Source organism: Nyctereutes procyonoides, unplaced genomic scaffold (assembly GCF_905146905.1).
Source record: "Nyctereutes procyonoides isolate TBG_1078 unplaced genomic scaffold, NYPRO_anot_genome, whole genome shotgun sequence".
Lineage (NCBI taxonomy): Eukaryota > Metazoa > Chordata > Mammalia > Carnivora > Canidae > Nyctereutes > Nyctereutes procyonoides.
In genome coordinates, this window is record NW_026575132.1 from 35036665 (window position 1) to 35058756 (window position 22092).

The 22092-nt window shown below is 43.6% G+C and overlaps 1 pseudogene; it reads left to right on the forward strand.

Annotated features, from left to right (window-relative positions):
• Positions 1–22092, forward strand: part of LOC129522843 (transmembrane protein 258-like) — a 48789-nt pseudogene that overhangs the window by 3475 nt on the left and 23222 nt on the right.

Sequence of the window (22092 nt, forward strand, 5' to 3'; positions counted from 1 at the left end):
CTCTGTAAAATAAAATCTTAAAAAAAAAGAAAGAAACATAGGTTTAAAATATTTGTATGCCACAAATTGTCCTTTGCTGTTCTTTTTTTTCTGGTTAAATTGAGCCAGTGAAGTCAAACATATACCCAGATTTTAGATTAGAGCATAATTTACAAAAAGGGTTTTTAAATCTAGAGCCAGTGGCTCTGATTCCAAGAAATGTCTCTCTATCAAGTCTGTTTATCTTGTTAAAACAAGACAACAGGCCCTTCAGTGGAGTCACTCATGCTATGCCCCACATCACCAAACTTAGACTTAATTTAATTACAGTTTTGACCTTTTCCAAAATGGAATCTTAAACCAGTCAATCAGGAACTACCTGATCATCACTAAAGGGGTAATCTGGCTGATAGCCCCCTGCCGTCTCCTAAAGGAAAGTGACCTTACCACAGCCAATCCACTTTTTGCTAGTATAACTTCTTTGTTCCCACTCCCTTTTGCCTATAAAGTCTTTCATTTTGTGCAGTGCCTCAGAGCTCCTTTCTATCTGCTAGATGGGATGTTGCCAGATTCATGAATCATTTAATAAAGCCAATAAATAAGATCTTTAAAAATTTGCTCTGCTATTTTTTTAGACAATCTATATTTTTATGTAAGTTAGTTATAATAAGTGTCTTACAAGGAAAATTAGTTATTGTCAGTCATAGAATAAAAGAATGTTTTTACTGGCACTGTTGAAAATCAAAAGACTAAAAATGGTGGTTCAAGAGACCAAATGCACTATGATTGGAAAGATTCTGCATTGGAGCTGACTTTAGTTTTGTGATAGCACAGAATGTTGACTCTGAATGTCAGTAGTTTCCAGAAGCTTGTCTGTGAAGTTAAAGAATGCATTGAATTTGTGGCCGCTTGAAATCTGAATGCAAATACAATCAAAGCTGGACAAAGTCTTTGTTGTCTCCACTGCATTAGCTAATTTAAAAACCCTGCAACATTTTACTGTCATTTGTTATGCAGTTTTACCAGTGGACAAAGGGAGTTAGTGTTATATTCTACTCCAATCAGATTACAAAAGAGAATAACAAGTTCCTCCAAGCAATGTTTACCAAACTAAAAAGAACTATTGAGAAACTGAAGTTTAGTAAACAATGGGAAATAAATCATATTGTAAAAATGGAGTAGCAGTGTTAACTTTTTCCTGTAATGTAAAATTAAAATGCCTTGTAGGTTGGTGTATACTTACCTTAAGTTCTTAAGAAACTAGTAAAATATTAATGTATTAACGTCTAATGATCAACATTGGGATTTTCCACAGCGAGAGCTGAAGCCATTCCCTCCACCACACGCCCTTGGAGAACCAGTTTTGCTGCTAGAGGTGGGTGGAGTTTGCTATATTCTACTCTTTCCTCCACAGGACTGAGACCTTCTGGGCTTCTAGGTCTGAGCACAGTGGGGTACACAGATCTCAGTTCCATTTCTAAAGGGGTACACCTGTCTTAAAAAACAATATTACTTATGAAAACTGAAATTGTGTGAACCTGGTGCCGAGCGGTGATGCCCCAGGTATGTCACTCAGAGAATAAACACACCTGCCCCAGCAGACCACCATGGGCAGATCCCGGAAGTGGAAGCTGAAGCCGCGCAATGCCAGAAGTTCTCTCTAGGAAGAGAACGCAAAATTATGAGCATAATGTTTGTGTGATATATATTATTTTTAAAGTAATCTATATACCCAAGGTGGGGCTCAAACCTACGACCCTGAGAGCGAGTGATACACTCGAAAGACTGAACCAAAAAAAAAAAATAATAATAATAATAAAAAATAAAGACTGAACCAGCCAGGCAGCCCTGAAGGTTTATATTTGTTTATTTTTTTATTTTTATTTTAAAAAATATTTTATTTATTTATTCATGAGAGACACAGAGTGAGAGAGGCAGAGACACAGGCAGAGAGAGAAGCAGGCTCCATGCAGGAAGCCCGATGTGGGACTCAGTCCCGGGACTCCAGGATCACACCCTGGGCCAAAGGCAGGCACTAAACTGCTGAGCCACCCAGGGATCCCTTATATTTGTTTATAATTACAAAGCAAAGCAATCACAAATTTTAAAAAGCTGACAACAAAAATTTTAATATAACAAATTTTAAAATTAATTGCCTGTCAAAATATTAACTTTACTGGTAATATTAACTGCATAATCATAGCCACTACTTCATATGATAGTGATTTTCAATATTTTAAGTTAGAATATGTAAAATTAGAATACTTTCTATGAGAAAGAAGGGAAGATAACTGAGCCTTCTATAGAGTGATTAACCCACACTCTTCTTTCAAAGATTTTTATTTATTATTTGAGAGAGAGAGAGAGAGTGCAAGAGCAGGGGAGGGATAGAAGGAGAGAGAGAGGGAGAAGCAAACTCCCTGGTTAGCCGGACAGGGGGCTAGATCCCAGGACCCTAAGATCATGACTTCAGATGAAGGCAGACCCTTAACAGACTGAGCCATCGAGGTGCCCCTAGAGTGATTAAACTAGTCTTCTAAAAACATTTTTACTGATAATTTAGAAAATTTGCTTTCAGCTTCACAATTTATCATTGCTAATGTCTTATAAAAGTTTTGGGTGCTGTCAAATTTGGGAAAGCCTCTATGGAGTGTTTTTTATGTATGAGCAGCCAGATTGCAGGATGTTTCACGTTTTCCTGTGCATTGACCAGTCTTCACCATACACTTCTGCCACCAAACCTCCAGAGGCCTTGGAAGAGGCCCTGGGAGTATGTGTGGGAAGGGAGGGTGGGGCCAGGCCTAGAGCATCTTGGAGAAGGAGGAAGGGGTCTCTGTGGAGCCTGGATAGTGTGTGTGGGAGGTCTGGGCATGGTGGGGGAGGATAAGGGTGGATGAGGGGAGCGAGGCGGTGGGGCTGGGGAGACAAGGTGTGTGTGTGTGTGTGTGTGTGTGTGTGTGTGTGTGTGTGTGTGTGTGTGGTGGGAGAAGCCACTCATGAGGAGGAGACTGGGGTGTGGGGACACAGAGTAGGGGAGGCCCAGAAGATTGTGGCCAGAGCTTGGGGAGATCAAGACTTGAGGTGGGGCTTGGGACCTGGGAGAAGAGGACCTGGGCTTGTGTGGGGGAGGGGCCTGAATGGGGGTGTGGGGACACTGGGGGACATAGGAGAGGGGGTTTGGTTGTGGAAGGAGGCCCAAGTGTGGGTGGAGTTGGGTGTTGGAGGAGGGTCAGTCCCTGGGGTGGGGAGTTGTGTTCCATCCTGCCCTGGCTTTGGGGAAGGGGCCCAGATGTGGGGCTGACAGACATGAGGGTGGATCCCAGAGCTTGTGGAGTGGCCTAGGATTAGGGGGACAGAACTTTGAGGTCATCTGGTTGTGGGAGATGTGGGGGAGGGGGTCTGGAGATGGGCAGGGATCTGGGCAAGGGAAGCTGTAGTGGAGGGTCATCTGACTGTGGGCAGTGGCCTGGCTTGGGTGAAGTTGGGGGTTGGAACCCAGGCTTAAGCTTTGGTAGCTTTAGTAGCTCAGGAATGTTCCCATCAGGACTGTTTTTGATAGAAGGAAACCCAGAAACAGTGTTAATATCCAATGACTGGAGAAAGAAAATTATGGCATTTCTTGGGTTATTTGGTGGTGAAGTGAGTGATTTAGTCATGGATTAGGGTAAATACCAGAGTATGGAATGAAAAAAAAGTTGTAGAAGAATGCCATTTATATATAGATTAAGACTGTATAGTGTAAAACTATGAATGAAAGTACTGGAATAGATAATATAAAAAGTAAGTGCACAGTTCAGATGGGGTTGCCTCTAAAAAGCAAGGAACAGAGTGAGGTCATGTGTGTACAGAGAGGCTTCACCTGCCCCAGTAATAACAGGTCTGTTAAACAGGACTTGGTGCTAACTTGTTTGACTATTGTACTTTATGTTGTGCAAGAAAATCAACCAGAGCACAGGTGAAGCATAGTTGATGCTTGGCAGGAGGAAGCTATGAGGGAGCAAAGGGACTGCTAATTTAAGGAAGGCCTTCCAGGTTTTTCATGGAAATGGTACAGCTGGTTTCTGAAATGGGAATAGAGGGATTATTCTGAGGACTAGCAGCTGTTGTTCGGACAGCCTGGGATCAATGAGGAATGGAGGGAATGTTCTGAGGATTAGCAGCCAGTAGGCTGGGCAGGCCAGACTTTATGGAGAGGGATGAAGAGGAAGAGGTGGGGGGCTAGGTTGTGTGGATGGATGAGGAGGCACAGCTGAGGGGATGGGACATTTGATAGCCACCGGAGCCAGGTCTCACATCTCAGGTCTTTTAGAGTCTCTCACGACATTTAGTTGGATACTTACAACTGACGAGTTTAGAGTCACTGTACCCATTTTACAGACAAGAAACTGAAGTTTGGAGAGATTAAGTGAATTTCCCCAGGCCAATGTGACTCCAAGTTTCCTTGTCTTTTTTTTTTTTTAAAGTATTATTTATTTATTTATTTATTTATTTATTTATTTATTTATTTATTTATTTGTTTATTTATTTATTTATTTATTTATGATAGTCACCAGAGAGAGAGAGAGGCAGAGACGCAGGCAGAGGGAGAAGCAGGCTCCATGCACCGGGAGCCCGACGTGGGACTCGATCCCGGGTCTCTGGGATCACGCCCTGGGCCAAAGGCAGGCGCTAAACCGCTGCGCCACCCAGGGATCCCAAGATTTTATTTTTTTTATTCATGAGAGACACACAGAAAGAGGCAGAGACACAGGCAGAGGGAGAAGCAGGCTCTGCGTGGAGCCCGATGCGGGACTCAATCCCAGGACCTGGGATCACCACCTGAGCCGAAGGCAAAGGCTCAACTGCTGAGCCACCCTGGTGTCCCCCAAGGTCCCTCATCTTAACACTGTTCAGTATCACACTTTGCAACATGAACTCATTGACTCCTCACCACACCGCTGTGAGGTGGACCCTATCAGTATTCTGTTTTATAGTCAAGAAAGTGGAAACACAGAGAGCCAGATGGTAAGTGGTGAGACCAGAATGAGAATCCAGGTCAGGTGCCATTATCTAGGCCTCAGGGCCAGTGACAGTGGCAGTGGTGGTGGTGGTGCTTGAAGAAACTGAATGTGGCCAGGGGCTGACAGGCAGTGGGGAGTGTAAGAAGGGAATGCAGGAGGATAGTGGGTGGAACATGTGAGTTCCCGTCTACCCTCTCCATCCCTCCACAGTTACTGCACCCCCAGTTCTCCCAGAGCCTGCCTGGTGCCACAGGCACGGATGCAGTCCTGGTTCTGCTGGTGAAGTGGTGAATGAGTGGAGTGCTCGGTGCAGATGAGGAGGTGGGTTGGGACAGGACCTGTTTTTTGTCAGCCAGGCAGAAGTCTTCAGTGAAACCCAGGGAGGATTAACGGGCCCTCCAAATTCACAGCTGTTTATCAGCCTTAGTAAGAGAGCCAGTTGGGAGAAAGCCCACAGTAAGTTTTGTTTTTTCCCAGGCAAGTGCCGTAGGCATTTTTATCTATATGAAAATGTACATCATGTATACGAAAGAGGATAGGCAAACACTGGCTAGAGGAGAGCTGGGGTGAAGGTCTGGGAAGCTGGACAGCTGGACCTACTGCAACAGGGCAGCATCCTAGTCCATCCGGGGAATGCCCTGCAATAAGCTCCCTTCCTTACCCCCCTCTCTTTCATCCTTCTGGGTCTCTGAGGTGTTTGCCTCTGTATTTCTGTATCTTTGCTATGTCCAGGTGTCTCTCAAAGCTTTGCTACATTTGCTCTTGTCTGACATTCCTGTGACTCCAGATGTCTCTGTGGTACCTTTCAGGCCAGGCCCAGCCACTCGCCCTAGGTAGGCACCAGGCCAGGGGTTACCTCATCATTTTATCCACCCAGGGACCTTCCTGGGGCTTGACCTCTGAGTCAGGCAAGTAAAGGTGTGGGATTTCCCTGCAGTTTTCTTCATTTGTGGGAGACAGGGACGAGTCCACCCCGCATAGCCACAAGGTGGCAGTAGAGGACTGTTGCCGCGTTACTTCCTTGCCGAGACCCTCCCAGGTTAGGAGGACTCCCAGGTTTGGGATTTGGGGGCTTTTTGTTTTGTTTTATTTTTTTTAAAAAAAGATTTTATTTATTCATTCCTGAGAGACCCAGAAAGAGACGCAGAGGCATAGGCAGAAGGAGAAGCAGGCTCCATTGTAGGGAGCCCAATGGGGGACTCGATCCTAGGACCTGGGAATCACGCCTGAGCTAAAGGCAGACGCTCAACCCCAGAGCCACTCAGATGTCTCAATTTGGGAGTATTTGTTCAAATTTGAAGTTTTCTTTAAAAGTCAGGACTAGCCCACCAATTCTCATGACATTTAAAAGGTTTATGGGGTTCCTTTTTTTTTTTTTTTTTTTGGTTTATGGGGTTCCTACTGTGCCAGATGTTCTTTGTTGGTGCCCAGGTTCCTTTATTCTAGACTGGGGTTGATAGAATAACCTACCTAGTGGAGGTAATGTGACATGAGCCCTGCTACAGACTTAGTGCCTAGTGAGCACCATTATGGTCACATGCTCCTATCCATGTTCACTGCTGACTGGTGCTGCCCCATCCCGGGTCAGGGATCCCCTGGGTGCACTAGGGCAGGACCATCTTTGGCTTGACATTACTAGGATTTTAGTGGGAAAAATTTGTCTTCATATAGTGTCCAGGTGCCTTGACAAGTATACTTAACTAATCATGAAGGATCTGAATATGTATTTTTATCACTGAATACATCTTATCTATCTAGAAATGTCAAAAAAAATTCTGTGTGAACATTATATTTATACATTTCTTAACCACTGTACAGCTGGAAATGCCTATCTTTACCTAACTACAAAGAAAAATGTGTATATTTTTGTACGTTTTACCATTTTTCCACCTGGAATCAGTTTAAGCACCATTGTATACTTTTTCTTCATTTTTTCAATATTTATGTAGCCACTATATTTGTCTAACCATTCTCCATATTTATATATAATTTTTACTAAAACAGTCTACAGTCTTCTGTAGGAAGATGGTTGTATAATATCCTTCATAGTTGGCACATCAGATTCTAAGTTTTTTTTTTTTTTAAAGATTTTATTTATTCATTCATGAGAGACACAGAGAGGCAGAGACACAAGCAGACCCCATGCAGGGAGCCCAACGTGGCACTCGATCACACGCTGGGCTGAAGGATCACACGCTGGGCTGAAGGCGGCACTAAACTGCTGAGCTACCCGGGCTGCCCCTCCGCCTCAGTTTTACAGAATGTCTTATGTACTACATGCTTTATATCACTGACATGTGCGCACCTTGCCAGTGCTCTTCTTGAGGACCTTTTTAAGAAGACTGCTGTTTTCCATCATTCTGAGCAACCGTTTTCTGGGAGGACCTGGTAGGTGTTTGGATCCAGAGTTTGTGGTCAGAGAATCACCTGGGGACTCAGAGAATCAGCCTGGGGGAAGGAATGGTGGGCTTTGGTTTTCTCACCAGCAAAAGGGGCCTACAAGTTAGGATTCGGAATTATTCGACGCCCAGGGTTTAACAGATAGATGTTTCTGCCCCCTCCAAATTCAACTTTCTAAATCTAATTCCCAATGTGATTGTTTTAGGAAGTGGAGCCTTCTGGAGGTGATTAGGTCATTGAGGGTAGGGCCCCCATGATTGGGATTAGTACCTTTATATTTTTACTTATTTATTTAAATATTTATTTATTTATTAAAGATTTTTATTTATTCATGAGAGACACAGAGAGAAAGAGAGAGGCAGAGACACAGGCAGAGGGAGAAGCAGGCTCCACACAGGGAGCCCGACATGGGACTCGATCCCGAGTCTCCAGGATCATGCCCTGGGCTGAAGGAGGCCCTAAACCGCTCAGCCACCGGGCTGCCCTAAATATTTATTTATTAAAGTTTTTTTTTCATTTATTTATTTGGAAGAGAGAGCACAAGCAGGGGGAGTGGCGGAGGGAGAAGCAGACTCCCTCCTGAACAGGGAGCCGGATGATGTGGGGCTTGATCCCAGGACCCTGAGATCATGACCTGAACTGAAGGTGGACACTTCACCAACTGAGCCACGCCATGTATGTATTTATTTATTTGAGACACAGAGAGAGAGGCAGAGACATAGGCAGAGGGAGAAGTAGGCTCCCTGCGGCGGGGAGCCCGATGTAGGACTCAATCCCAGGACCCTGGGATTGTGACCTGAGCCAAAGGCAGACGCTTAACCACTGAGCCACCCAGGTGCCCGATTTGTACCTTTTTATTTATTTATTTATTTATTTATTTATTTATTTATTTATTTATTTATTTATAAAGAACAACATCTTTATTTATTTTTTTTTAATTTTTATTTATTTATGATAGTCATACACACACAGAGAGAGAGGCAGAGACATAGGCAGAGGGAGAAGCAGGCTCCATGCACCGGGAGCCCGACGTGGGATTCGATCCTGGGTCTCCAGGATCGTGCCCTGGGCCAAAGGCAGGCGCCAAACCGCTGCGCCACCCAAGGATCCCGATTTGTACCTTTTTAAAAGAGACTCCCTGTTGCTGTGGAGGTGGCTTGGTGCACTGCAGTGATGGTTGTGCTGGGCAACTGTGTGAGTGACTTTCACCCATGCCTAGCCGTCTTGGTGGTGGCACCAGACAGAGGCCATGGTCGAGGGGGCAGCTGTAGCAGGCCAGAAAAACAACAACAACAAAAAAATTCTAGAGAGCTTCCTCACCCTTTCCATTGTATGAGGACACAATGAAAAGACAGCTGTCTCTGAACTAGGAAGTGAGCTCTCACTAGACACCAAGTCTTCCAGTGCCTTGATCTGGGACTTCCCAGCCTATAACACTGTGAGTTATAAATTTCTGTTGTTTATAAGCTACCCAGTCTGTGGTATTTTTGCTATAGCAGCCTGAGCAGACTAAGTGCCCATTTGGGAGACCCTAGACTAAGAGTCCTGTTCATGAGCTTGTGACTTTAAAAATAATGACTTAAAAAAACTTGTTATTGGGTCACCTGGCTGGCTCAAGCAGAAGAGAATGAGACTCTTGATCTTGGGTTTGTGAGGTCCAGTCCCACCTTGGGTGTAGAGATTACTTAAAATAAAATCTTAAAAAAAAACAACAACTCATGCTTGTTATTGAAGTGTAATATACACATAGAGGAGTGCCGCTGAGGGTGGGTGGAGCTTGATGAACCGCTACAAAGAGGGTGCACCTGGGTACCCATTGTGCAGCCCAAGAAAATGTTCCAGGCCCTGGAAGGCTGCTCATGCCCTCTCCCACTCCACCCCAGTAACGACTCTTCCATCTTCTAACCCATAGATTTGTTGTTCTGGCCTTTGAACTTCATATAAATTGAATCAAACAGGCTGTACTATTTTAGGCATTGATGAGCTTTTCTGCAGTCAAGGCCTTTTTATTCTCATTACTTTATGGTATTGCTGTGGTGTCTGTTCTTCAGTTTATCACTTTTGTTGCTAATGAACATGTAGACAGTTTCTGGATTTTGCCTGTTAAGAATAGTGCTGTTGATGAACCTCCATCCACTTTTTTTTCTTGGTTCTATTTCTGACAAATGCCAGTCATGAGGACCCCAGGTTTTGCGTAGATTCTACCAAACAGGTTCCAAGGCATTGTTCCATTTCGCACTCCCTCTCCTCTGGAGTCCTGTCTGTTCTCTTGTACCCCTGCGGTCTTGGCATCTTCCAGTGTTTTCGTGTTAATCTTTTTGGTATGTGTGCAGGTTTTTTTTTTTTTTTTAAGATTTAAGAGAGAAGCAGAGAGAAAGCACAATCATGGAGGGGAGGGCAGAGAGAGAATCTGAAGCAGATTCCCTGCTGGGTGCCAAACCCACCTCATAACCCATGAGATCATGACCTGAGCCAAAATCTTGAGTCAGTCACTTAACTGACTGAGCCACCCAGGTGCCCCTTGATATGTGTGATTTTATTTTTTATTTTAAAGATTTTATTTATTTGAGAGAGAGAGAGAGAGCCTGAGCAGGAGGAGGCGCAGAGGGAGAGGGCAAAGCAGACTCGCTGCTAAGAGGGGAGCCCGATGCAGGCTCTAGGACATGATTGGATCTCAGGACCAGAATCATGACCTGAGCCTAAGGTAGATGCTTAACTGACTGAGCCACCCAGGCAGCCCGGTAGGTGTACTTTTAATCTGTATTTTCCTGATGACTAATGAAATGGAGCTGCTCCTCATATGCTTCATGGTCATTTGCATCACCTCTCAGGTACTATGGGTTTTCTGTCTCTCTTCTGTTAGATCATGTCTTTCCCTTTGATTTGTAGGGATTCTTTAGATACATTCTGGATGCAAGTATTTTACCTTCTCACTCTTTTAATAATATTTTCTTCTGAAGAGAAATTATTAAGTTGAAAATATCTGATTTATCCATTTTTTCTTTTATGGTCAATGCTTTTTACTTGCTATTAGGAAATTTTTGCCTATTTTAAGGTCATGAAGGTGTTCTCCTTTGTTTTTCTTTTGAAGCTTTATTATTATTATTTTTTTACCTTTGCATTGAGATCAACACTCTATCTGGAAATGATTGTATGGTGTCAGGTAGGAATCAAAGTATATATATATGTATATATATATGTATAATATATATATATATTTTTTTTTTCCCTATGTGGAAATCCAGTTGGCCCAGTACCATTTATTAAAAGGTATATCTATACATATTTTTCTCTTAAACAGATTGAGGATGCTTCTTTCTATTTCTTCCAGGTGTTTTATGTATCACAAATGGACATTGTAATTTTGTAAAAATGCTTTTTTCTCCTGCATCTGTCTATTGCAGTGAGTTGCATATTGATTTTCTGGTCTTTGTCCAGCTTTAGAGTCTGCTCTGCCCATTCAGTGAGCAGGTCAGAAAGGCCTGGGATTTGTTGCTGCCCGGGAACAGCCCTCAACTAATGACTGGGGTGAACTGGTGGAAAAACATCCCCTCCTGTGGGACAACTTGAGGTGGATGCTTTCTGCAGTCTCCCAGAGTTCTCTAGCAGGATTGAGTTCTAGTGTTTGCAGTGATAACTTACTTTATAATGCATCTTCTTTGGGTCTATCTTGCTTCTGCTTAGCTTCTCTACCCTCTTTGTGGGATCAACTCCCAAATGGCTTGTACTGAAATCTTGTTTCAGGGTCAGCTTCTGGGGGACTGGAAATCAAGACATGGTCTAATACAAATGATCACTTTCTTTAATATTCTAATACTGCTAGACCTGTAGAATATTTAAACTCTGTTAACTCCTTGTACCTTTCTGCATTATTGCTGTCATGCATTTTAGTTGTATGTGTACACATATGATTTTTTCTTTTTAAAAAACAGCTTTATTGAGACATAATTCACATAACTTACAGTTCACCCATTTAAAGTATACAACTGAACGTTTTTAGTGTATCCACAGGTATGTGCAGCCATTACCACAAATGCATTTTAGACTTTTATTACCTAAAAAGAAACCTCATACTATGTCAGCTATATATCAATTTTAAAAAATGAGATAACATTATAAAAAAGCTCAACCCATAGCCTTTATTTATATATTTTTTAAAATTTTTATTTATTTATTTATGAGAGAGACAGAGAGAGGGAGAAGCAGGCTCCCCCAGGAGTGGGACTTGATTCCAGAACCTTAAGGTCACCACCTGAGCCAAAGGCAGACGCTTCATGGACTGAGCGCCCTTAGCTGTCACATTCCTGACCCCTTGTCCTCTCAGCTCTAAACAACCACTAATCTATTTTCTGTGTCTATTTTTCTATTCTGGACTTTCTTTTCTTTTTTTTTTTTAAAGAGTTTATTTATTTACTTATGAGAGACACACACAGAGAGATGCAGAGACACAGGCAGAGGGAAAAGCAGGCTCCATGCAGGGAGCCCGACATGGGACTCGACCCCAGGTCTCCAGGATCACGCCCTGGGCTGACGGCGGCGCTAAACCGCTGAGCCACCGGGGCTGCCCTATTCTGGACTTTCATATGAATAGAATCATATAGTGTGTGGCCTTTTGTGATAGACTTCTTACATGTAACCATTTTTTCAAGATATGTATATATATATTTTTTTAAATATTTAAAAAAAATTATTTATTTATTTATGATAGTCACACACACACAGAGAGAGAGAGAGGCAGAGACACAGGCAGAGGGAGAAGCAGGCTCCATGCACCGGGAGCCCGACGTGGGATTTGATCCCGGGTCTCCAGGATCGCGCCCTGGGCCAAAGGCAGGCGCTAAACCGCTGCGCCACCCAGGGATCCCTTTTTTTTTTTTAAGATTTTATTTGTTTATTCATAAGAGACACACACACAGAGAGGCAGAGACACAGGCAGAGGAAGAAGCAGGCTCCATGCAGGGAGCCCGATGCGGACTCAATCCTGGGTCTCCAGGATCATGCCCTAGGCTGAAGGCAGTGCCAAACCGCTGAGCCACTTGGGCTGCCCATTTTTCCAAGATATATTTTTGTTGTAGCATAAATCAATACCTCATTCCTCTTTATGCTCAAATAATATTCCATTGTGTGGGTATATCATATTTTGTTTTCCATTTGTCCATTGATGGACATTTAGGTTGTTTCCACCTTTTGGCAGTTGGGAATAATGGTGCTATAAACATTTGTGTACAAGTTTTAGTGTAGAAATTGGTTTTTGTTTCTTTTGAGAATAAACCTGTGGGTATAATGTCTGGGTCATATGGTAACTCTCTTTAAATGCTTGAGAAATTCACAGACTGTTTTACAAAGTGTCTGCACCATTTTACATTCTCATCGAGTATAGTGTTAAAATTTCTTCACATCTTCATCAGCATTTATTGTTACCTGGCTTTTTTGATACTAGACATCCTAGTGGGTGTGAAGTGGTATCATTGTGGTATTGATTTGTATTTCTCTGATGACTGTATCAAGCTTCTTTTCACATGCTTATTGGCCATTTTGTATATCTTCCTTGGTAAAATTTCTATTCTGATTCTTTGCTCACTTATAAACAGGGTTATTTGTCCTTTTATTATTTTATTCTTTTTGATGCTATTGTGAGCATTTTTTGAAGTAAATTTTTGGATTGTTCACTGCAAGTGTGTAGGAATACAGTAGACTTTTGTATATTCTTATTTTATCCCGTAACCTTGCTGAACTCATTTTTTAGTTCTTATAATAGTTTTTTTTTTTAGTGGATTCTTTAGGATTTCCTATAAACAAGATCATGTCATCTGTGAGTAGAGATGGTTTTTACTTCTTCCTTTAAAATTCAGATGCCTTTTAATTGTTTTTCTTGCTTAATTGCCCTGGCTATCATCTCCAGTACAATTTTGAATAAGAGTGGCAAGAGCAGACATCCCTTGTCTTATTCCTGATCTTAGGAGAAAAGCAATCAGAATCCTGATTCTCCACCACCTGTTCTGGCTTGTTTCTGTGTTGTTTGCTTGCTTATTGATTTGCGACTTCACTTGTCTGTTTTAGTGGAGTCTATTTTCCCTACAGCTCGGAGCCTCTCATGACACTCCTCAAAGAGTGTAGTCTTAGGCAAGTGCACCCTGAGGTGATCATATTTTTAGCAGGGTTCTTTTTGACTCTTTCCTTGATCTCTCTGTTTAGCTGTCTGCCTCATTTGGTATTACAACAATATGTTAGGTTCCAGTGCCCTGGGCATAAATTGCTCATTGGTCTGATCCAATTAAATTCAGGCAAGGGGGATCCCTGGGTGGCGCAGCGGTTTGGTGCCTGCCTTTGGCCCAGGGCGCGATCCTGGAGACCCAGGATCGAATCCCACGTTGGGCTCCCGGTGTATGGAGCCTGCTTCTGCCTCTCTCTCTCTCTCTCTCTCTCTCTCTCTCTCTGTGACTATCATAAATAAATAAAAAATTAAAAAAAAATAAAATAAATTCAGGCAAGGGAAGTTTCAGAGGCTGTTTTTTTTTTTAAGATTTTATTTATTTATTCATGAGAGACACAGAGAGAGAGAGAAAGAGAGAGGCAGAGACACAAGGAAGAGGGAGAAATAGGCTCCATGCAGGGAGCTGGATGTGGGACTTGATCCCTGGTCTTCAGGATGACGCCCTGGGCCGAAGGCAGCGCTAAACCGCTGAGCCACCTGGCCTGCCCCAGAGGCTGGTTTTTGAGTAGGTGGGCTATTAGCTGTCTTTTTTTCCTGGTTGTCTCTAGTGAATTAGCTGGCCTATGCTTTAGTTTGTTGCTCTTAATCAAGAGGAACTATTGTTTTTAAGAGTGTTCTTAGGAATCCCTGGGTGGTGCAGCCTTTGGCCGCCCAGGGCGCGATCCTGGAGACCCGGGATCGAATCCCACGTCGGGCTCCCGGTGCATGGAGCCTGCTTCTCCCTCTGCCTGTGTCTCTGCCTCTCTCTCTCTCTGTGTGACTATCATAAATAAATAAAAATTAAAAAAAAAGAGTGTCCTTGAACTTCTCTACACTCCATTTCAAATAAAGTCAATTTCTTTGTGGAGAGCTTTGAAGCTCTTTTCTAAATGGCTGCCTCTCTCCCCCAGGCAATATCTGTCATCTATTTAGGGAGCCCAGTGGGTGTGGTAGCCTCTGGTCTTCTCAGTTTACTTTCCCAGGTAGTGTCAGAAATGAATTGTAGGATAGCCAGCTGGTGTTGCAGAATTGTATCATGGGTAGAAAACACACATATCTGGTGTCAGGAGTGTTGTGAGTTAAAGTAGTATGAGAATAAAGAGAAACACGAGGGTGTTTTTCATTTTTTAAATAATATTTTATTTTTAAGTAATCTCACCCAGCATGGGGCTGGAACTCACAACTCCAAAATCAAAAGTCACATGCTCTAACAAATGAATCAGGAATGTTTTTCTTATGCAAAGGGTTACTGTATTTCACCAGGAGAAGCAGGACACCAGCACTTCTCACTACCTGGAGTTAGTGTCAGATCCCATAGTCTAAGGGTTCACCCCCTCAAGACTACAACACTTCAGATGCCAATTGCAAGTTCCATATTGCCATCTGTACTTATGACTAACTGGCTATAAACTGGGGTTCCTATGACACCCTCCTAGGGGCTTATAATTTGCTAGAGTGGCTCACAGAACTCGAGGGATTACTTACTTATGTTTAGTATTATTAAGGGTATAATTAAGGATATAATGAATAATCAGATGAAGGTATACCTAAAATGAGGTCTAGAAAAGTCTCAAGAGCAGGAGCTTCTGTCCTTATGGAGTTGGGGTGTGTCACTCTCCTGGCATAGAAGTGTGTTCACCAACCCAGAAACTCTCCAAATCCCATATTTTCAGAATTTTATGAAGGCTTCAGTATATACATGGAGGCATGATCTATCATTAGCTTGGTCCTCAGCCCCAGAGGATGGGGGATGGGGTTGAAAACCTCAAATTTCTAATCATGGCTTGGTCTTTCTGGTGACCAGCTCCCATCCAGAAGCTATCCAGGAGCCCACCAAGAGTTGCCTCATTAGAATTAAAGACATTCCTATCACCCAGGAAACACTAAGGGATTTAGGAGCTCTGTGTCAGGAACTGGGGTCAAAGACCAAATATTAGAAAAAAGATGCTCTTACTGCTCTTATCACTTAGGAGATTATAAGGGTTTTAAGACCAGCCAGGAACTGGGGACAAGGATCAGTATGCATGTTGTTAATTATTTTACACCCTTGTTGGGGCCTGAGGGAAGAGGGAGACTTGTCTTCTTGGCTACATCTGCCCTGAGTAGAGCTTTTGTCAAACTAAGCCGAGGAAAGGAGACGAAGGACAGAGCAGGATGTGGTTCAAATCCAGACTCTCATTCTTCTTACTGAGTTTTAGTAGATTTTCTTGAATAAATGTTTCTTCACTTATTGAATACCTTTTGGACAATTGCCAGAGACTTTAAATGGTGTGGTAATAAAAAAGTAATTTTTACCAGCTTTGCTTGTTTCTGTAGGGATTGGGCTCCTCATGCAGCCATCCTGGAAGTGGAATTCTATGAATGGGATTTCTTAACAAGTGCTGTGGTCTTTGCAGAGACCCTCAGAGAAAGGCCCTCCAGTTTGGTTCTGCCCTCAGCCACTGCCTCCCATTCTCCCACCTTGGTACGGAGGCGTTGTTTTCATATATCACATGTCTTTATTTAGCTTGTATGGATGTGTGTCCTCATTTTGTTCCACAGTTTTTACCAAAAGTCCTTCAAGCAGGGAGGTGGCAGCAGCTTGGCAGGCCAGTATGTCTTACACATGGATCACTGCTGCTCCAAGGATTCCCCATGTGGTCCACTAACAACCCACCTTCCAAAGCTTACTTGTACTTCTCACTGCCTTGTTTTTTTCTTTGGGAAGATTTCTTCCTTCCTGGGGAGGTGGCAGGATGGGGGGGCGGGTTCCCAGGCCACAAATCACCTTGGAGCCTAAGGGCAGCCCCTACAGATGGAGGTCTACAGAGATAAGCCCCAGGTAGCCTTACACTTGACTGGCCTCATGGTAGGGGAGTGGGGCCAGCAGCTGAAGGAAGCTTTGTGCTCTGTGTGGCTGTCATTGACAAGTGCTTGACGGTAAGCTTTTGAGAGCCCAGGCACTCGCTTCAAAGGCATTCATCTTGATCAACAGACTGCCACCTACATGGCACAGCTACTAGCTGTACGACTAGATAAGGTGCCAGGCCTGCACCACCCACGAAGTTCCCCTCTTACAAATCCCTGGGGGATCTAGATAACCTACCACTTGAGTGACCCCACTTTTCCCTTCCCACCCCAATTCCTGCTCTTATGTTTTAAATTGGCGAATAAAGAGTGAACCTCTGAAGCTCTGAGCAGCCCAGGCACCAAGGAGAGGCAAGTGGCTGAGTATGACTTCAGAGCCAGGCTTGCCTTGCCGTCCTGCTGCAGGGGGGCACTGGGACCATGAGGAAAGATTTTGGCTGTGCTCATTCCTCCCTCTCCCCCTTTTCAGAAATTCTATTTCTTTTTCAATTTCCCCATCCTGGGAAAGCCTTCTGACTTCTATAGCTTTATCTGGCTTATGTCCACCTGCTCCCCCAGACCTTTGTCATGCCCTTCTCCAAACTTTGCCCTCCACCTTCTGCTGCAGCTGGTTGGCTTCCTCTGTGTACCTCATCTAAACCTGTCCCTGGGGGGAAGTGCCTTGTCTTCCCTGTGCCACAGCAGTCCCGGAGCTGGGGGCCCAGCAGCCCATGTTCACAAATGTCTGCTCAGTGCCTGCTCACTAAGGCAGCGAAGACAAGGTGCCTATGTACAGTGGGCCCTGGGGGTAGACTTCTCAATCAGCAAGCTGGGGGAAGGCTCCCTGGAGAGAAGCGGCAGTAAGCACAGCACCAAGGCCACGCCCATCTGGGACACAGGGTTTGTAAGCCTGTCACCAGAGGGAAGTTTGGCCAGGAATAAAGTTTCAGAGGCTGATTTTCTGCTCCTGACCTGATGCTCTGTCTGCTCCTGACCTGATGCTCTGTCCAGGGGTTGATGGGCAGATTCGACCGGTAGTGAGCCACAGCCTGAGGCTGGGAGGCTGCTGCTGCCCCAGGCTTCTATTAGGGCTGCAGGGACAGGGAAGCACCTGCTGTTTGCTGCCAGAACAGTTGATGGAATCAACTGGTGTCAGTGGGCACCCACTGAGATGTCCTGCTATAGAGACCTGGGAACACCTAGGGAAATCTGGGGTTGCCACATTGTTTTCTGTGTATTTGGGGAAAAAAATTGTGCTAGAAAAAATGAATAGCTGAGACAGTGTGCAGTGAGCAAATAGAAGCCTGGGAACCTTTCAGGGCACAGCAGGGTCTTCTTTCTTGTGGTTTATGGTGTGGTATCACAAGATGAGGCCAAAGGTCTGGTATCCAGAAGGAGGTAGACACTTGACTCTAGGCCCCCTGCGTCCAGGCCAGGACTTCAGGGCCTGCTCACTGTACCTGGAGCAATGAGAGAAGCACCAGTCCTGAGACCTGGACGGCCCCTCCACTCCCCAGTCCACACCCAGGCTGTTCAATATAAAAACATAATTCAGGGGCACTAGATGGCTCAGTGGGTTAAACGTCTGCCTTCAGCTAGGGTCGTGATCTCAGGGCCCCAGGATCAAGCCCTGCATGGGGCTCCCTGCTCAGTGGGGTGCCTGCTTCTTACTCTGCCTCTCTCTCTGTCCCTCCCCTGCTTCCCCTCACTTGTGCTCTCTCGAATAAATAAAATCTTAAAAAAAATTCAAGCTAAGGTAGACTGGCAGAACTGAGAAGAAGGTTAATGGGGAACAGATAAATAATCATCTATCTGGTCCAGGCTGGTACAGCAGCTCTTATTTCTCCAGAGCACCGCTAGTGATGGGATGTCTGCGGGCAAGGGAGCGTGAAGTGAGTGGGTACCACCCTGGCCTCGCCCTCCCAGCATTGCTGCTGGAGGTTGTCCTTGCTCTAACCAGCCCCTGCTCCTCCTTCTTCTGTTTCAGAGGTGCATGCGTCTATGTGGAAGGTTAAAAATGTAGCCACATCAGGCTGTGGATGGTGAGCCTGCCTGCTACTCCCTGCAAGGCTGAGTGGTGCTGAGGAGGAACTGGGGAGAGCCACTGCTGAGCTCAGCCTGCTGGCAGCCACACCTCTGCCAGAGAGTCCTTGGCCCCAAGGAGCAGCATCTCTTTTTGAAGCCCGTCCCCCTGCTCTCTCTGCAGGCAAATACTGGTCTGCTTTCTGCCACTATAGATTAGTTTGCATTTTCTGGAATTTTATGTAGATAAATTCATACAGTATATACTCATTTGTCTGGCTTCTTCCCATCAGCATAATTGCTTTGAGATTCATCCGTCTTACTGTGTTCACTCTTTTTATTGCTGAGTAGTGTTTCATTTTACGGATGTGCCATAATTTGTTTATCCATTCTCAAGCTGATGGACATTTTAGGTCGTTTCTCTTGTTTGGCTATTGCAAATAAAGCTCCTAAGAATGTTAGTGCATAAATCTTTATTTGGGCATATATTTTCTTTCTTTTCTTTTTTTTAAGGCTTTATTTATTTGAGAAAGAAAGAGCATGGATGGGGGCAGGGGCAGATAAATAAGCAGACTCCTCACTGAGCAGGGAGCCCTACACTGGGCTCAGGCTCCATCCCAGGACTCTGAGATCATGACCTGAGTGGAAGGGAGACACTTAAAGACTGAGCCACCCAGGTGCCCCCATAAATTTTCATTAAACTTGGGTAAATAGCCAGGAGTGGAATGACAGAGTTGAATGAAATTTGTGTGTTGAAATTTATAAAAACCTGCTAAGCCGGATGGCTCAGCGGTTTAGTGCCACCTTCAGCCTAGGTCCTGATCCTAGAGACCCCGGATTGAGTCCCACACTGGTCTTCCTGTGTGGAGCCTGCTTCTCCTGCCTGTGTCTCTGCTTCTCTCTCTCCTGTGTTTCTCATGAATAAATAAATAATAATAAAAAATAAAAACCTGCTAAACCTTTTTCCATAGTGGTTGCACTATTTACGTTCCACCAGTGTAGAAAGTTCCAGGTTCTCCACATTCTTGCTGACACTGGTCTTTTTGACTGTAGCCATCCTAGTGGCTATGTAGTGGTATCTCTCTGTGGTTTTAATTTACACTTTCTTCATGACTAATGATGTCAGGCACCTTTTCCTGCACTTATTTGCCATGAGTTTATCTTCTTTGCTGAAGTGATTATTCATATTTTAAACCCATTTTTTAAAAAATAGGAACAAAATCTTGTGCAAGTAAGTGCTCACAACCTTCTCCTTCCTCTGTCTTCTGACAAGGTGTTGGTGTTTTTGCTGCTTCTAAAGGGGCAGAGATGGGAAAAAGGGGCATGGGTCTAGAATGATCTATTTAGAACAGACCTGGGAGTATGGGAGCAGGGAGGGAAGGAATCAAAGAATCCTGTTGAAGGAGAAGAAGGCTAGGAGCTAGGGAGAGAGGAGGGCAGAGCTAGGGGATCTACTGTGAGGATCCTCCCTTCACAGTCTGTCCCAGAAAAACCTAGGCTCTTTGTGTCTGCTTGCTCAAAGCTTTTGGAACTGGGTCAGTGTTACGTTTGGCTGTGTGGCTACACGGAGATGATGGGGCCAGGGGTGGGGAGTGGTTTTATTTGAGTGTTACATAAATATTGAGCAGTTGCAGTTTTACTCTTGGTCTTGGTCTTAGCAACAAAAGTACAGTGATGGAGAGGGACAGGGTGGGGAAGCATTTAAAAATATATATATATTAAAACATTTTTATTTTGCAATAATTATAGATCCATGAAAAGTTTTGCAGAAATATGTACAAGGAAGTGTCACCCTTCACCCATTTGTCCCCAAAGGTAACATCTTCCCTATATTCAGTATGATATAAAACCAGGAAATTGGCAGTGCTTATTCAGATTTCACAGTTTCACCTGCACTTGTGTGTGTGTGAATGTGAATAGTTCTGTGCAATTTTATCACAAGTGTAGATTCATGTAACTAGCACTACACTTAAGACACAGAACAGCTGTAACCCCAAGACTCCCTCCATCCCTCTCTCTCCCTCTCTTCTTCTCTTAACCACCAGTGACCAGTAATCTGATTTCCATCTCTATCATTTTGTCATTTAAAAAATGTTACATAAATGGAATCATACAGTGTATTGCCTTTTGAGGTTGAATCAGTGTTGCTTTTCTCACTCAACACAATTCACTTGAAATGCATCCAAGCTGTTAAACGTATCAGTACACTGTTCCATTTTATTGCTAATTCTTGGTATGGATGTACCACAGTTTGTTTAACCACTCACCCACTAAAGGACATTTCCCCCTACTCCCCCACCCCCAGTTTTTAGCAATTGAGAATAATGCTGCTATGAACATTTGTGATCAGATTTTGGAGTGAACATAAGTTTTCATTTCTCTGTGGCAGATGTCTAAGAATGTGATTGCTGGGTTGTACGGTGAGTGTATTTTTAGTTTTATATGAAACTACCAGATTATTTCCCAGAATGGTTGTACCATTTTACATTCCCACCAGCAACGTATGCATGATCTAGCTTCTTTGTATTGTCGCCAGCATTTGGTGCCGCCACTATTTTTTATTTTTGTCATTCTGATAGGCATGTAGTGATACCTGATTGTGGTTTTAATTCGCATTTCCCTAATGGCTAATGATGTTTAACATCCTTTGATGTGCTTATTTGCCCATGTATATGTTCTTTGGTGAGATGTATATTCATGTCTTTTGCTCACTCACTGAGGAGATTTTTAAAAAATTGGGTTGTCTTCTCATTGGGGTAAAAGAGTTCTTTATATTCCAGTTTCAAGTCCTTTATCAGCTGTGTATTTTGCAAATATTTTCTCCAAGTTTCTAGCTTTTCTTTCCATTTTCATAGCAGCATCTTGTGTCTTTTGAAGAACAAAATTTTAATTTTGATGAACTCTACTGGTTTTTGTTTTGTTATGGATGATGCTGTTTGTGTGCTTTATTTAAGCAGTCTTTGCCAAACTAAAGGTCACTAAAATTTTCTCTTTTGTTTTCTTCCAGAAGTTTGTGCTAATTACACATAATTATCTTCAGTGTTTGATTGCTGAAATGACCTACAGGACTCATACAGTTTATACTCATGTTTTATTACAGGCGTTGCAGCTCCAGCAGAAGAAGGAAATGCACTGGAGGGGTCTGAAGATCTCAGGTGGAAGCTTCTTTGAACATCTACCACTCAGTTACCCAGGATGCACTTTGATTTCAGGTCTCAAACTACTTGTGTACTGTGTATGCAAAGCCCCTCAGTACTGGAAGCCTAAGTCTACTCATGATGGGTCTTATATTTATATTGAGCTGGTCACAAAGGCACATTACAGCTATGTGACCAGCCTAACTTTTAACATCCCCCAGGCCTCATTAAGACTGGGTACACATAACCAATTCAGTGATTACTGAACAGTGTTGACAGGCTGGTGATCCTGCTCTGAAACAACTCACTACCTATGGGTTAGGACATCATTTATCTTTAGTTAACATAGTCTACAGTGTTGGCCAAGGGTCAGTACCTTGAGATAAATGTATAGTTAACCCAGATCAGCTGAAGTTAACCCATGCTATATAAACATTACAGTTTTATTTTTTAATTTTTTTTTAAGATTTTATTTATTTATTCATGAGAGACACTGAAGGAGAGAGGCAGAGACACAGGCAGAGAGAGAAGCAGG